Source organism: Schistocerca serialis, chromosome 1 (genome assembly GCF_023864345.2).
Source record: "Schistocerca serialis cubense isolate TAMUIC-IGC-003099 chromosome 1, iqSchSeri2.2, whole genome shotgun sequence".
Classification (NCBI taxonomy): domain Eukaryota; kingdom Metazoa; phylum Arthropoda; class Insecta; order Orthoptera; family Acrididae; genus Schistocerca; species Schistocerca serialis.
The window spans coordinates 1,239,412,134-1,239,424,502 of NC_064638.1; the positions used below are offsets into that span (position 1 = coordinate 1,239,412,134).

General features: G+C 40.4%; 1 non-coding gene across 1 annotated transcript; it reads left to right on the forward strand.

Annotated features, from left to right (window-relative positions):
- The first annotated feature begins 5,578 nt into the window (after window positions 1-5,578).
- On the forward strand, window positions 5,579-5,653 carry Trnaw-cca (transfer RNA tryptophan (anticodon CCA)). Its single transcript has one exon. It is a non-coding gene; the product is annotated as a tRNA-Trp (tRNA).
- The last annotated feature ends 6,716 nt before the right edge of the window (window positions 5,654-12,369 follow it).

A 12,369-nucleotide genomic window follows, 5' to 3' on the forward strand; every position in this document is an offset into this window, starting at 1 on the left:
TTCTTAACCTTGTCTCTGTAAGCCAAAGGAATAGCGTACGTTTTCCCCCGAAATGGTGTGTGTCCTTTTACTTTAAATAAATATTGTAGGCCTTGTATAGTTCCTGTATGATGACTAAATACTGTAGCATGTGAAGTCAAAATGTGGTGCAGCTCTTCTCTTGCAACGTCATCTGGCACTTCAGCTTTCTTAACCTTTTCATTAATTAATTCTTCGCTATTAATTATATCATCCATCGCGTCCCTGTATCTATTGTCATTGTCATGAATGAACACATTGTCGTCATAATGCTCAACGAAAACATCAGAAGTAAGAAACCTTAAACATTTTGTATCTGACTCAGATCTTGTTAAACACTCGAAAAATTTCAAACATTTCGGCATTCCGGCAACAGTCAAATTCACACTTCCTTCTTTAAAGTTCAAAATTGCCTTATGTGCGTTAAGAAACTCCATACCTAATATAATTTGTGTACTGAGTAATGGAACAATAATAAAATTAGCAGAAAATTCGTATCCTTGACAAATGAAATTTAAGTTGGTCTGTTGTTTGACTTCCACACTTTTTCCAGAAATAGCACCTCGAATTGTGGTTTCAGAAATAGGTAACACAGGACAGGCAATAGTTCTTTCACATATACGAAAAACTGATTCACTAATGACATTCAATGGGCTCCCAGAATCTAAAACTGCAGTGAACTTATTCTTACCCACACATACTTCAATAACAGGGTGTAAAAATGCGTCTACATTATTTTCCTTTTCGTCTAGCAAAATGTCTCTCATGTCTTCCAGGCGTACGTAGTGTAAAGTCGTAGTGTCATTACTTTCTGAACCGTCTATATTGCTGCCAGAAGCCGAAGCTGCAAGTCATTGTCGTTTGTTTGCGTCGCGTCTTTGAGTATTCGCGTCATTTCGCGGATCAATTTCTACGATTTGCACTTGTCTCTCTGAAGTTCTGTCACGTGGAGGATGCCAATTAGGTCCTTCCTGTCTGTTAGATGCAAATTCTTGGCCGTGTCTGTTATTAAAATTTCTGTTTTCCTGTCTGTCTGCATAACTACTTCTTGTGTAATTTCGACTGTCACGTCTGAAATTATTGTAGTATCTACTACCCTGATTATTTCTGTAGTAAGAATTTCTATTATTGTATGAATAATTTCTGTCTTGATGATACCGATTACTGTTTCCATATGATTGATCATCCCGGTACGAATTACCGTTATTATAATTGTCTGTGTAATTTCTGTTAGAAGGTCTGTTATTGTCATAAGGCTGGTATCTATTGTCCTGTCTGTTACGTCTGTCATTCTCAAAATTACCCATATAATGCCCGTTCCGATCACTATCTCTTTTCTCTGAAAATCTATTGTAATTACTGTTACTAAAAAAGTTACAAGAAGTCCCGTCGTCGTTGTCATACTCAAGTTCTTGCAACAAAGTCTTAAAAGTCTCGATGTCGTCTTTACATCTTCCAGCTAAAGCAATTTGTCTTATGGATTGTGGCAGCTTAGTTAAACAAATGCGAATTAATTCAGTCATGCTGTAAGGGTTGGACAGGAACTGATTCTTTCGAATCATGTCTTCAAAGTATTCTGCCGGCGTGCGGAACTCAGACTGTTTAAAATTACGCTGCATAATCAGACTATGTTTGACTCTGTCTTGCGTGTTTTCGGACCAATATGCCGATAGAAATGCATGATAAAAATCATTCAGATTATTACAATCTCTAATGAGTGCGAGCATCCGCGTCGCCGGTTCGGTTTCTAGATATCCACACATAAATTCCAGTTTGTGACTTAGTGGCCAATTTGGTTGGAGTGCGTACATAAATTGATCTAACCATGAACATGGATGAATGTCATTTTTAGAATTGCGGAAGATCTTAAATTTCCGAACAGTCAAAAAGTGTTTATAGTCAAAGTTTTCTCCTCGTGGCGACAAAGACCTACCGCGTCTGTCCCAGTCCCAAAGTCGATTATTGTCAAGTTCGCGCGCCTGGCGCTCTCTTGTTGCATCCCGTAAATGAAACAAATTATTTTCTTCAAACCCCTCTGCTATCTGTGATTCCAAATTTCTTTTGCTGTCTTTTCCTACAATTTCGTCTTCGATCTGTTTGACTTGCTTTCGTAATGCCTCAACTTCCCTTTTAACGCGTTCATTAAATTTTCCCTGATTTTCAACATGTCTATTTATGTTCTGGTACTCTTCGGTTTCTGCAAATGGTAATGGAGCTGTATCATCCGAATCTCTGTCCCCATTTAAACTAAGACTTGTCAATTTATCTGAAATCTCCTCAACTCTTTCCGATAAGTCACCTAATTGTTCTTTCTGTTTATTTACGTCTTCTGTAAGTGTCGCGACTCGGGTTTCGGTATTGTCACATTTAGTAGTTAACTGTTCACACTGTTGCGTTAAGTTATTTATTCTGTCATTTGGTACGGATTCCTCGATTCTCTCAAATATTTCTTCCTTATCGTGTGCGCGTTGTAAATTTAACTCTGAAAATTTCTGTACTATCACGCGATCTCTTTCTTCCTGTTCTCTATCCTGTTCCTTTTGTCTAATCTCTACTGCAATTAATCTATTATTGTGAGAATTCAAAATCGGTTGTACTTCTTCTCTGATTTCTTTCTTTAATTCATTTTTCATATTTTTGAAACATGTCCCTATTCGTGAATGTAACCGTGTTTCCAAAGTTCCCATCTCTGTTTTTAATTCAGATCCAAACCGTGTTTCCATTGTTCCCATTTGTGATCCCAGTGAGTCTAACCGTTTTTCCATTGTTCCCATCTGTGTTTTTAATTCAGATCTAAACCGTGTTTCCATTGTTCCCATATTTAATATAGCACTCATCAACTGCTCCATAGTAACTGTTTCAAAATTCTTTTCACCCCTAACATTTCCCACAAAACCAGCCTCCTTCGTCATAGCTGTAAGGCTATCTGTGTTCGATACTATTTCAGAATCTTCTATCGTTAATCTCGTATTCTGTGATTTTCTGATTGAGAAAAATTTTGAAATGGTTCCGGACTGTCTTCCCGACTTATTAAATTGTTTTCAACTCCATTATTCATCATACTGTTGTCCTGTGTTGGCGAGTTCGCCATGTCAACAATTTCGTCATTCTCACTATTCTTCATTTTCGCCTTTTTCATCGACCGCGTAATCATTTACAAAACATAAAAATTCGTCACTGTACGAAAATTACACACAATGACTCTTTATCTCCAACAATACCATTTACATGAAATGTTTCCCACAAACACGATTAATCGAACAATTGAAATAATTGCACTAAATTGTCAAACGCGTATACAAGACAACAAATCAAATTCTGAGAAAAAATACCATTAGAAGAATGACAATTACCAAATCTACACATGCAAAATAGACTACAATTACTAAACTACAAATTACTACAACAATACTACTGTCTACTATTTTTACAATCAGAAGATTTCCAAGGGACGATATGAAGCAGCGGTCGCCACGTGCATGGGGGCTTAATTAAATATTTTTGAAAATCATTTAAATTTTTAGTAGCTGTCTGTCCGATTACGCAAGTCTCGTAAACGGTTGGCCCTGACTACTATTATTACGCAATCTGACTGCATAGAACAACAACAAAGAATGAAATGAAAATTTCCTGTTAACACAATTAATTAATTAAGTCCCCAGCAACTATAAAACCTACGAAACCAAAGCAGAAGTGTAATTGTTCTGTGTGTGGGAGTGTGACTCAACGTACACATCTGGCACGGTTCTTCTTCAACAAGACAAGAAATTTTAAATATCATTTATACTGAAGTAATTAAAAAATAGAAATACTCTAATTGCGTAAGAAAACCAGAATTACACTCTAATACAAGAACACAAGTAGATGCTTTGTTGACTGAACCTGTAATGACGCATTATTCAGGACATTGAAATAATGAGAAAAAAAGAAAAGGAGTTTGTTACCTCATTTATATTGATGAAAATCACTCTAATCCTTACAATATATCTCCACACCGACTCGTTACTATCACATCTCAACCAGAACTCTCCAATATCACATCTCAGCAAGCACTGCCTACAAACACTCTCTGCTACGAGTTCTTAACAAGTACTGACTGCTACGAGTTCTTAACAGGCACTGACTACCACGAGCTCTCCCCAAGCACTGTGTAGGCGGCTTAATAATACGCTTTGGCGCAATCTCTGGCGCAGTGGCTCAGTGTAGCCACCTTTCATCAACCAGAACTCTCCAATATCACATCTCAGCAAGCACTGCCTACAAGCACTCTCTGCTACGAGTTCTTAACAAGTACTGACTGCTACGAGTTCTTAACAGGCACTGACTACCACGAGCTCTCCCCAAGCACTGTGTAGGCGGCTTAATAATACTCTTTGGCGCAATCTCTGGCGCAGTGGCTCAGTGTAGCCACCTTTCAGCAGGAAGTAGCGACACATCATGCGGAAACGCTCATAATCAACATTATCATAAAAGTGGGAATTCTGCTGGTAGGCAGGAGGGTGACTAGGTAATATACCAAAGTATCAGCTACGAAGTAAGTCTAAAGATTAGAAATTCAGTACAAACTCAGCGTATCAGAAAGACATTCATTTCAATCAGAACAACCACAGACACGTACATGTGTATGACACATATCCCTAATGCTTGGTGAGACAGAGTAAAGTGTGACTTTGTCTATACCCAAGGGACTGAAGATGGTACAGTTTAACCCTGTAAGTGGTAGAAACAGTAATATAAAACTTGAAAAATTAGATTCGTGGGGGCGTTTGTATTTGACATTTAAAACGACAGATTCGACAGCTCATATAAGTCTACCAGCAATTTCTTCCTCCAAACCAAATGCGTCAAGAAGAGGATAGGAGGGTCATGGGACTCGTACACCAAGTTCCCTCCGTTACACACCGTGAGGTGGCTTGCGTAATCTAGATGTAGATGTAGTTGATTTCCTTTCGCCTTCTGTTTGGATCGAACTCCCGAATTTCTGAACTCCGGAAAAACTCCAAACAGCCAAGATAGCTAGAAAGTATTTAGTTAGATGATCAGTTACGGTAAGACTATGTTACCATCTCCGATTCCGCAAGCACAGAACCAGATTGACAGGTCAATAATTCTATAAAAGATGTAACCAAACACAAAAATGGTTCAAATGGCTCTGAGCACTATGGGACTTAACATCTGAGGTCATCAGTCCCCTAGAACTTAGAACTACTTAAACCTAACTAACCTAAGGACGTCACACACATTCATGCCCGAGGCAGGATTCGAACCTGCGACCGTAACGGTCGCCCGGTTCCAGACTGTAGCGCCTAGAACCGCTCGGCCACCCCGGCCGGGTAACCAAATGCAGTAGGCAAGTTCGTGTATATGGGACACTTAATACGTTCAACTTTACAATTCACGTAATCTTCGCGTTCTGCACTTTCTATCCTATCACCAATGTATGTGTAAGGATTGTCTAACACACTTGATTCGTCACGTAGTAATTAACGTAACTATAAGTTTGGAAGGTAGGAGACGAGGTACTGGCAGACGTAAAGCTGTGAGTACCGGGCGTCAGTCGTGCTTCGGTAGCTCAGTTGGTAGAGCACTTGCCCACCAAAGGCAAAGGTCCCGAGTTCGAGTCTCGGTCGGGCACACAGTTTTAATCTGCCAGGAAGTTTCATAACTATATATAGTACGCAACATAAACGAGCAAAGTGCCGACGGTCAGTGTTCACGTTCATACAAAAGCTGGTGTCAAATAAAAACAATAGCACATCGTTAGCTTTCCACGTGACACTGCAGAAGTATAATTAACAGTTTGATTTCACATGCCCAGATACAATTATACATTACTAACAACTGTTACCGTATTAATACAAAAAGCTGCACAATAACAATAATTTGCTTACTCGATAAATACAAATACTTTCAACATAGTCGTCGTTCTTCTTCGACGCCCTATCCAACCAGGAATTTCAGAGGTACTGAGCAGACAATTTTATAAAATTATTATTAGACACTGAAGCGCCAAAGAAATTGGTATAGGCATGCATATTCAATTACAGAGATATGTAAACAGGCAGAATACAGCTCTGCAGTCGGCAACCCCCATATAAGACAACAATTGTCTGTCGCAGTTGTTGAACCAATTACTGCTGCTACAATGGCAGGCTATTAACATTCAAATGAATTTCCACGCAGTGTTATGGTCGGTGCACAAGGGATGGGACACAGCATCTCTGAAGTAGCGTTGAAGTGGGGATTTTCACGTACGATCATTTCACGAGTGTACCGTGAATATCTGGAATCCGGTGAAACATCAAATCTCCGACATCGCTGCGGCTGGAAGAAGATCCTGCAAGAACGGGACGAACTACGATTCAATAGAATCGTTCAACGTAACAGAAGTGCAATCATTCCGCAAAATGCTGCAGATTTCAGTGCTGGGCTGTCAACAAGTGTCAGCGTGTCAACCATTCAACGAAACGTAATCTATATGGGCTTTTGGAGCCGAGGGCCCGTTCGTTTACACTTTATGACTGCACGACGCAAAGCTTTACGCTTTGCCTGGCCTCGTCAACACCGACATTGGACCGTTGATGACTGGTCGGAAGAGTTCGTTTCAAATTGTATCGAGAGGATGGACATGTACTGCTATGGACACAACCTCATGAATCTATGGACTCTGCATGTCAGCAGGGGCTGTTCAAGCTGGTGTCGGCTCTGTAATGGTGTGGGGCGTGTGCTGTAGGACTCATATGGGACCCCTGATACGTCTAGATACGCCTCTGATAGGTCACACGTACGTGCCCACACTTTCAGAATTGCTACATAATGGCTCCAGGAACACTCTCTTGAGTTTAAACACTTCCACTGACCATCAAGCTCTGCAGTCCTGAAAACTATTGATCATATCTGGGATGCCTTCCAACGTGCTGTTCAGAAGATATCTCCAGCCCTGCAGGATTCATGGTGTCAGTTCCCTCCGGCACTACTTTAGACATTAGTCGAGTCCATGCCTTGTCATGTTGCGGCACTTCTGCGTGCTCGCAGGGCTCTACGTGATATTAGGCAGGTGTACGAGTTTCTTTGGCTGTTCGGTGTACTAAATGGAATTCTCAATACAGCCTTGGTAACGTAGAACACCCAAACATACCGTAACGCAGTGGAGTAGGCAGTCAAGATAATCATTTTCCGAAATACACTCTCATTTTTAAGGTTTTATGTGCAACGAAACTTTCAGAGGTAACTCTATTAATGGGCATCCAAGTTGATATTTTTACTTGTAGAGAATTTTGCTAAATGATGAACTGCGTCATCCACTTCGTGTTCCTTAACTTTGAAGCTTTAGTCAATCTCATTTCTTCCATTTTGAATTAGTTTCTATTTCGTCAGTTTACTCTCAATGCATACTATATGATCATTAGACCATTTCAGTCAACAGATCTTTCTTTTCTTCTTCACTTTCACTTAGGATGTTAATGCTTCAGCGAATCTTATTATTGCAACTCTTTTACACTGAAAATTTCTTTTATTTCCGTAATTGCTTTTTCCTGTATAGATTGATCGGTGGGAGCAAGAGAATACATCCTCGTCTTATACCCAGTCAAGTCCGAGCAGTACATTCTAAGTCCTCTACTCTTATTTGTTTTATAAGTGTCGTTTATACATACTCTTTCAGTATAGCTTACAGGTATTTTCCTGAGAATATAGAACATCTCGCACCATTTTACGTTGTTGAACGTTCTTTTGTATGTCAAAAGTCCTATGACGACCTAGTGATTTCGTTATGTCTTGTCTCCATTATCAAGCACTACATCAGAAAAGCCTCTCAAACGCATTTGCCTGCCCTGAAGATAAACCGACAGTTATCAACAGATCCTAATCATTGATGCCACGATGCTGATTCATTTTTGACATCATTTAGAGGATAATTTTATCCAGAGCGCACTGGGAATTAATGCTAGGACGAAATCTGTTCATTTTTCTCACTGGGAACATCTTATTCCAGTGTGCTCCCTGGTCATCTTTTTCCCCAGAAGGAGACTATTGAACCTCATAATGAAGGGTGAATGACCCCTGGGAACTGACCAGTTTTCATGGAAATCAGGCTGCAGTATGTTTCCCGCTTTTATCAGCAGAGTCCGTATGTCTTCTAGCCCTGAGCGTAAGGCCCTATTCTTCACTGCCATCCCCAGAAAAAAATGAACACAACATTTTTGCCTATTCTGCTCTACAATCAAAGGACGAGATACTGAGACACAACTCAACCAGCGTGGGAAGGCTCCAATAGAGTCACCCACCGCTATGCTTGGTGACCAACCGATGGGACACTGCCCCATCCTACTACCAACCTCTCATTTGTTGAGGTTCGTTTTGTACGCCAAGAGTGGAAAGTGTCTGCACCGTCCCCCATTTTTCGTGACATAAGTGATATTCTCGTACATCACATTGACAACAACACTGAATTTTCACATAGTTTTAATGTAGAGAGTTGTGGAGGGAGATCTACGATTCACGTTCATTCAATCACCGCTCGTCGTGAGGGTCACTTTGTAACACTGCGCTATTGCGCACGATGCTTATTAAAGCCTGTACTATGGTACGTTGACGGGCTTCACATTATAAGAAAGGATTTTGGTGTATATGTTGACCGCGTGTACCAGAATGGAGGCAAAATCAGACTTTCACCCACTCAGTAACAACAATGATACGTCAAGCAAGTCTGAAGTGCAACTACACGTTAGGACGGACAAGAAACAACACAGCAGATGTTACCAATTTGTTAATAAAACGGTCGCCAGCCTAATTAGGCATTAATTGAGTTTCTTCCCTGTACAAGTTGAAGTACGTGTATGCAAAAAAGCACGTAATAACACTGCATAATATGGTAAATTTTAGAACCAGAAAATCTACTGAACTAATAATTTCACTTTCAGTACTAATATGAACAAGCCATAAATACACAACAGTACACTATAATGTTTACTACAAACTTCGTACAGTCTATCGATCTGATTAAAATCGGGCATAGGTTACCCTAGAAATAGCACTTTCGAAACACACATACAATGTCAATTTTGAAAAGGGTAAAACACTAATAACTTTTGGTTTTATCTTGACTTTAACTTTGCTGGTCAAATCAGCTCAGTAAATTTCAGAATTTACATGAATAGAAAAGAAAAAAGGGGGGGGGAGACCCTGAAACTATTATGATCACTGTACTGAAAATTTTGATTATCGAAATCGTTAAGCACTCAAGATTTCCAATATATGAGTTACTACTCTTTTTGTCTTATTTCTTGCTTATTTAACTATCATTATTTTTGTCTCAAATTGACTAAACTCCATTACTAAACCAATTTCAAAATTATCATCCAACTTTGTCAGACCTATATTATTTGCCTATACATTCATTAACAACAAAGTTCTTTAAACATCATTCTAACACAGATAGGTCTGCAGGTAATTATCATTGACATAAACTGTAAACCTTCATTTCAGGACACTCGGATTGCACAACATGTGGAAAGGACCCTGTCTAGGTTAGTGATGAGGATAATTTAATGATAGAACAGTTCTGGTAAAAGTTTTATTGAACAGTCAGGAACAAAAGTAACATTGGTCCACACGAATACAGTACTAAAAGTTTCAACCTGTTCGTATCGATGCGGCGGTAGGCGGGCGGCGAGATGGCGAGGCGCAGAGCACACATACAATCACAGCTATGGCTCTTGATGTATCGGCACTTTACTTCTTCATAGCGTCGCAATATTTTTCCATTTAGTGCCTATGGAATATTGCCATGCTGTATAGGCGTCGGAAACGGCACATCCGAGGCTCAACGAAATAATGTTTTCTAGGAAAGCCTCCTCGATCCAGAACGTGTTTCTCAGACCGATGCCCAACTCCGACTACTACTGCTGAGCCTGTTATGCCGTGCAGCGCCCGTGTGCATTTTCCCGCGCTCGCCTGCCATCCACCTTTTACCGCTCCCTTACAGACAGGGTATTCACCCGAGGTTTTGCATTCTACATATCCTAATACATTACCTACGTATGGACCAGGCGCACAATTACAACTTTAACATCTTACAATAGTTTCAACCTTTCTTACATTTCAATTCTGTTATAATATTGCTTGAAATTTGGCATAACATTAATATTCACATCGAAAGTTGTTTATAGTTTCTTTAACATAATGGCATGAGACAAAAAAGAAATGAAATCAGAACATCGATTAGACTAATTTGTCGAAAATCAGAAGAAAATATTATTATATGTAAAATAGTACAGCGTTGTTGTTGTTACAACTTGTCGATCAGTGGTGTTGATAGGCACACGCTCTGATGATTTTGGGTAAATGTAAGTGTCGCAACTGTGGCAGCGCAGTACATGTCCTGAGCAAATTTAGTTGTAATTTGTGGCATATTGTTGCACTGTCAACTTTCATTTCATGAGCTACTTAGATGAGCAGATTTTGTTGGGCTTTCTCCATACTGTCTTCAACGTGTTTTGGTACCTTGCCACAGTGTTAGCATAATTTTCTGATTTGATTTGAGTTTTAGAGGATTTTCTTATGTGTTAATTTTTATATTCATTTTTGTCAGTCATTAGAGAAGATCTCTTCCTTCCAGTCATGACTTACATTCCAAGATACTTTACAAAGTCCTTCAGTTTTTCCACAGTTAGGACCCACTAGTAATAAATATACCATGATGCTCTCATTAGCTAGTTGTTCTCACTGTAACGACATTGTCGGTGTTCATAGTGGCTAAACTCAACGATCGGTTGTATTAGTAATCGAAAGAAAAGAACGAGCATTGCATCCATTCATCTTTCATGATCCAAGATTTGTGTTATAACAAGCCTTGCACATACGCACTCAACTCTAATCCAGAATTGGGACGAACATTCCAGCCATTAAGTCTTGTATAGGATAGTTCCCAAATTCTTATCTACCTTTCAAATAATCAGAGTTCGAATGGATGTTGTTCTTGGAGAAGTCCGATGGCATGTTTGTAGTCATGTAGATCCTAAACACAAACATCGGCGCGCCATTCGCCGCAGTGGCGTCAAATCTAAAGCCTTGCACCCAGCGAACGGTCTATCCGACTGGAGGCCCTAGTCACACGACATTTACATTCAGTTAACACAAATAACCGTTTGGCTGCAACTTCCCTTCGTATAAGCAACGTTGTCTACACTACCTAATAAAAAGTATCCGAGCACCTCTGTGTAATGAGGAATTGACTGCTAGACGTCACGCGAGGTGGTCCCACCAATATAAAAAGGTGTGTGGGGGGGGGGGGGGGGACATTGTGTTTTCACCAGAAAACTGTAACGGCAGAATGGGTCTATCAGGAGAGTTCAGTGACTTCGAACGGCGACTAGTCAGTAGATGCTACCAGGGTAACAAATCCATCAGTGAAATTCCAACCCTCTAAAACTGCCAAAAAGGGTCTGTTGGTGATGTAGTTGTCTAATGTAAACGCGTAGGAAAAACCAAAGCTAAGCGAAGGAAATGTGGACTTCATATACCGATGGACAGGGAATGTTGACCATTGCGGAACGTAGTTGCAAAATTCGCATAAAATCATAGGAAGGAATCACTTGTGAAGTGCTACCAGAAGTCCACCTAGAGCAACGATCTAGCGTACAGTGGTCGAGCAGTTCTTCGTGAATCATGGATTCCTGTACTCAACGGTAAGTAAGGCTTTACGAAGTGTAATTGGCGGCGCTACTAAACTCAATGACTGGAAAGGAGTGACGTGGAGCGATGAGTAACTGTACGCCGTGCGTCAGCCCGATGGTAGCCTAGAGGTTTGGCGAATACCTGGAGAACGTCACTTGCCGTCATGTATAGTGCCAACGGTACAGAGGTGTTTTTCGTGGTTCGGTATATGTTTCCTTGTTTCGATCAAGATCGACATCTACATCTACATCCATACACCGCAAGCCACCTGACGGTGTGTGGCGGAGGGTACCCTGAGTACCTTCTCCCTTCTATTCCAGTCTCGTATTGTTCCTGGAAAGAAGGATTGTCGGTATGCTTCTGTGTGGGCTCTAATCTCTCTGATTTTATCCTCATGGTCTCTTCGCGAGATATACGTAGGAGGGAGCAATATACTGCTTGACTCTTCGGTGAAGGTATGTTCTCGAAACTTTAACAAAAGCCCATACCGAGCTACTGAGCGTCTCTCCTGCAGAGTCTTCCACTGCAGTTTATCTATCATCTCCGTAACGCTTTCGCGATTGCTAAATGATCCTGTAACGAAGCGCGCTGCTCTCCGATATATGAGAAAGTTTAGTAAACATTATACAGAGTTCTGTCTAGTGTAAGCACAGACCAAAGACGGTGGTTGTTTGC